The sequence below is a fragment of the Convolutriloba macropyga genome, chromosome 11 (assembly GCF_964194025.1).
Source record: "Convolutriloba macropyga chromosome 11, txConMacr16.3, whole genome shotgun sequence".
Taxonomy (NCBI): Eukaryota; Metazoa; Xenacoelomorpha; order Acoela; family Convolutidae; genus Convolutriloba; species Convolutriloba macropyga.
Genome location: NC_134478.1, coordinates 20,381,225 through 20,386,809, shown reverse-complemented (window position 1 = coordinate 20,386,809; position 5,585 = coordinate 20,381,225).

The window sequence follows — 5,585 nt, the reverse complement described above, 5'->3', positions numbered from 1 at the left end:
ATCATTAATTGCCTTTCTCCTCCTTTCTTGCAAGAAAATGGTAGCCCAAAATTGAGTCTCAGGGCTCGTCAGTCAATTTTTTCAATTCTTTCAAAAATAATCGTTTAATATAGTGTTTGGCAATCTTTGGTTTATTTTGTGGTTTATTTTGGTCGCTAATAAATTAAATCTATCTATCTATCATATTTAAATACCTAATCTATGAAAGCTTTTCTTACCAATGAAGTATGCAGTGTATATGAGGTACCACATGTTTAACTACACAAATGCGGACAAGTTTATCCAAAATAACGACAAGAAACCGATTCTGGATGTATATTGTCATTCTCTCATTCTAATTGAGTCTAATTCAAGAGAATAAGAAGAGAGACACAATGTGCGATCTGTGAAGTCCGGTGACATTGTACGGTGTGTGAGCATCAGGGCATGTATCTTTGACCCTTCTACTTCTACCATTAATGAGTCCGACATCGTCACAGTCCCAGACATTGTCATCTTTAGAGGACTGTGACTCCGACTTCACAGCCTCAAAAGTATCCCGAGATGGAGATGTGTTTTACCCGGTCAAAAGTCAAAGATGAAACGATATCAGACAAATCAACGACCAGAGAACAAATGGCTTCAAAAACTGTAAAAGTGAAATATTGAGTTCTGGCTAACTTATTTGTCATAATTTGACAGCAAAACCCAATTTCAACTCAATTTGACAGTGTAGAAAGTAAAATTTTGGGCATCACAGTATCTCAGAATCAAAGTGCTTCAATAAAAATGGGAAACCGGTCTCCAATAACCCCACAAAATTAATCTTTGAGATGAAAAAACATCGATTTTGAAATTTTAGTAGAGTTATGAAAAAATTCGCAAAAAAACTGATCAAGCCGGTTTCTATATCAAAGATAACCACTGATATAGAAAAAAATGAGAGAGAGCATTATGCTAAATTGTTTAATTTTGAAAATATTTGGTCACTTTAGATCAATTTGAAAAAATTTAGAAAAATAATTCTCAATATTGAAAAATCATTCTTCCAAATATTATAAGCAGATTTAATTAAATACTTTTGTATTTTGTGACTTTTGTGGCTTTGGTCTGCTACCATAGTTCTGCCGGCCTCCTCGCTTGTTGGTTAATCCTTCTGCGCCCGTTCTATTACGGCTCTTCTTGTTTACGTGCTTTTTGCCAGGAGTTTGCGTCAGTTGCATTTCGTTTCTCGATTACTCGCCTTCTAAGTTGAAAGAGTCCTTCAGTAGATTGTTGGAGAAGAACGCAGAACTCTTTGTTTTGGCTGATAAAACTAAAAACGCTGAAAAGAAAACGAGAATCAATGTATCCTGTCCTTGAGTAGTGATTGAATTATGTAACTAAGAACAATGACAAATTTTTGCAAGCGGCTAGAAATTATATTGACTGGTTCATGACTAGGACACAGTATAATTTTCTCGTGGCAAGTGAAACATGAGGAAGCTGGGCAACAGGAGCAAGCTGCCATGCAGTTTTTCAAACAAAAACACGAAATTGCCATAAGGAGCTGAAAATGCAAATGGGGCCGAGGGTACTTTAGTACTTTAAACAAAAAATATTGTTCATTGCTTAGTCATCACTCAAGTGAACTAAATTTCCTCAAGGATGGCTGATAAGTGAAAAATTGTACTGGATTGGGTAAATTAGTTTCGCCGTTTATTCACTGACCGCCTCAAGTGAGTAAAATTGTTGCGTAATGGTTCAGTTACCACCCACTCTCCCTTTCAAGATTTTCCGGAGAAAAATCATCTCGCAGAAACAATCAATCAAACTGCGATGTTCTCTTCAGACTTGAATGATAATGCTGTACAGAGTAAAGACTTAGGTAATATTTCCATTAACTTGAACCATATTCAAATGTTGTCTCAGTACATATTGCCACGAACGTTGCAATTCCATTTTGTCAACAAGAAGCGCTTTCTCGTGAACACTTGCATGCTCAACTGCAGGCATCTCGCATTGACCAAAGTTTGGAACACAAAAAAATTCTCAGGTGGTGTTGTTAAATATCCAGGGAAGCAAGTTAAAATCATCGTGCAAAATATCAGACACCACCGAATCCAAACTTTTTGAACCTGATCTATTAAGAAAGCCACCGGCAAATAAAATTACGGGTCAATCCGCTGTTCACTTGAGACGGGCAAGTTCTAGTATGCCCAGTCAGTGGCATCTGCGTAACCCTCATTTTTCACAGCAGGAGAATTCACCTCAATTTAACGTTCCATTCAGAACACAATTTCATCTTGACTTGAAACTGTTGTGTTTTCCGAGAAACAGCCCCCCAAAGGCCAATCAGGGGAAAATCACTCATATCGTACTACGATCAGGCACTGCTAAAACCGTCGTCAGAAATCTCATTTGGTAATCGACTTCGCCACAAATAGTTGATAGAAACCATTTAGCAACATGTTATATACCAGTTAACACCTTGAGTACGGCAACTAAATTTGCATCACCTTTCATCACGCCAAACTAGTGCACGGTCGTAATGCTCTTACACCATTGTGCAGGTGTGGCCCACCGTATCTGCTGAAAACGCAAATCGGAAAACGCATACCTTTTTTAAGCAGAAAGCGTAAGTCCTTTTAAGCCAATGGTTGACGCTATAAATAGCAAGAGGAACGACTGCTACCCAAATTGAAGTTTTACCAAAACAACGGGGATCTGTTACGGTGACACGATTGGTCTGGTCAGTTTAGAAGCGCGATTGACTCAAACTTTCTAAATGATGATGTTAAACTGACATACCTAAAGGCTATCGAAACTAGCAAAACTAAAACAGCTATCGGTTAGCTCGCCTACTGAGGTGTAATGCACAAACACAAAATGAGATCCTTAGAGCATAAATTTAGTCACTCACAGGTGGTTTTAAGTGCCCATTTGGAACATTTCAGCAACTTTCCATCATTGAAGACGCTAAATACAGATAATATCTTTAATTATTCAGGTCGCATTTCAAGTTTTGTCGGGGTTTATGAATCGCTCTCATATGATTCAGATTTAAGTAGTGCTGCGCTTCTCAACACTGCCGTGCAGAAGCTTCCACTCAATATGAAAAAGTCATGGTCACATTACACTGTCAAGGAGAACACTGTGAATACATCTCTTCTTGATTTCAACGGCTGGTTTGAGGAGGAGTCAAAAACGCACATTTTAATGAAAAATACGTTCTTTAAGACGCAAAACGAGGATACCGTTAACTCTGTTACAAGTACCAGAGTAGCATCCAAGGCAATTGCTGCAAATACCCAACAAAAGAATCACAGGAAGCCACAACAAATTTTTGGCCAATATCAATCCTTAGTTGCATTGCATGCGAATTTAGGCATTGGATGTAAGAATGCCGTTTCCTGAATGCAAAAAATCCCACTCAGTGGGCTAAAGTCGTGGCTAATAGTGTGTTTGGGTGATGAAAACATGTTAGGCATTGTACCACTCCCGTAAAAGTAGAAAAGATGGCTGCAACAGCTCCCATAACACCTTGCGCCACAGGCATTTCCAGTTAAGCCCTCAACAATTAACCCAAGTAACTCAAAGACAATTTCAGATAATAGTAATCCATATACCAGTCTACCATTAAGATGCTGCTATGGAGACATTGAGATGATACTTAAACAGGATGTGTACCAAGCCATCCGTCCGTTAGAGAAATTTGCAGCCGACAAAAACTGCTCACTGTTTGCTGTTCGCTTGCACATAGGTTGTGTTCTCAGTGGCCCATGTCCGTCAATTTCAGTTTTAGTCTTTCGAACGTTTTTTTGAACCCAATTTTGAAACGATTTGTTAAATTCCTTGCCAGGCTGTCTTGGTGCGATAGGAATACTACGTAGCAACATGCAAGTTGACCCACAATTGACAGCGGCTCCTCTTTCTAATGGAAAACTTGAAATAACAACCATTCATTTGTCAAAGATACGATGTTGTTATGTTCTGGTCTGATGACTGCATCAAGCTCCCGATTATCCACTTTTCGTCAAAGGTAGAAATAAAATATCTCGAAAAGTGTCTCTCTAAAGACGCGGCACTGAGAAAAATTTACGCCAAAACCATTAGCGATGATCGCAAAAGGGATAAATAATAATAGTTGCTAACGCTCACATGATTGAAAAGCGGAAAAAGAATGATACCGACCGCATCTCGCTGTAATTAACCCGAACAAACAAAGCAGGGTGCTGAATATGGCAGCAAAGTCCCAGTGTACTTCTTGAAACGCATCTTTGCTCACTAAGCACGACCTGCGCAAGACTTATTCTTTTTGCTACTAAGGTTCCATCAACATCAACTTGCCGTGTCCACAGATATTTTGGTTATGTTCCACCAGGTTTATTTCCCTGACTATGAAAAATCATCATTGCGTTTTTGCGGCGGGAGAACCCCCAATAAATCCTGTAGTGCATTAGTACACGTGCCATTTATTTGGGGCTAAAGACTCTCCCACACGTGTGTGTTTACGATGCATTACAACGCAGGGCCCGAGTCAATAAAAATCAATACCAGAAGCAACCGAAGCTGTCCTAGAAAAAATTTACATGGACGATTACTTGATTTCTTTGGAGTCCTCCAAGGGGGCTCTCAGTAGATCAAAGGAGTTGGTGCACCTTCTTCATTCAGATGGGTTCTTGCGTACAAAAAGAATTTTTTAAACGAGGAACATACATGCAACTCATTGTACGATCAGGTAAAAGTATGCACCATACACTTTTTTTCATCACTCACTCCTTTTATCACACGTTATTGCATCAAACAACCTTCTTGCAGGGCTATTGTCTGAGGTACTTAAATCTATTTCTTGAGTTATTTTTATTGTCCTGGGCCACAAGAAATTTTGCTTTATATCAGTGCAGCCAAAGAAAAAACAGGCTGTTTTATACGGCTTCCTTTTTAAGTCTTTAAGTGAAATCGAGGATAGGTCAGAATTCAAAACACATCACAATAGCAAAGAAACAACGCTTAATTATTATGCAGCCCATATGAGAAGGTAGGTCCCTGTAAGTTCAAAATGAAGGGAAGGACAAAAACAAAAATATTTCTTTTTCCAAAGAAATCACTCTCTCAACGTTTAACCAAAGGAACTAAACACAACTTTCTTTACAATTCTCAATCGTTACGGATAGGATATACAACAAAATTAGTATAGAGAGCATTGAGCAGCTCCTTGTCTCAAAGGGTCACAACATTCTTTCCATAAGTTAAACGTGCTAAAATTTGGCCCATATCCTTTTTAATGTCTGAATGGGTTGTTTCATACCAACCCCTGGACGATCACAGGAACGCAGGGAAACGTTGAACGAGCCAAAATCTTGTTCATAGGTGATTTGGGTCTGCCTGGGAATTTTCATTAGCAAAATTGGTATGGATTGGCATTTTCACAAGTTATTTTGAACGAAGATCTCAACCTGAGCTAAGCTCACAATTTATCTGCAAAGAACTCGTCAACTGTATCTGTGAACTATAGGGGTCAGGTAATTTTATATGAAAATCACATGAGCTAGATGATTTCAGGTGTCTAACGAGGCTTACTGAATAAATAAAGATTTTAAGAAAGAAGTATTTGTTCATTTAGA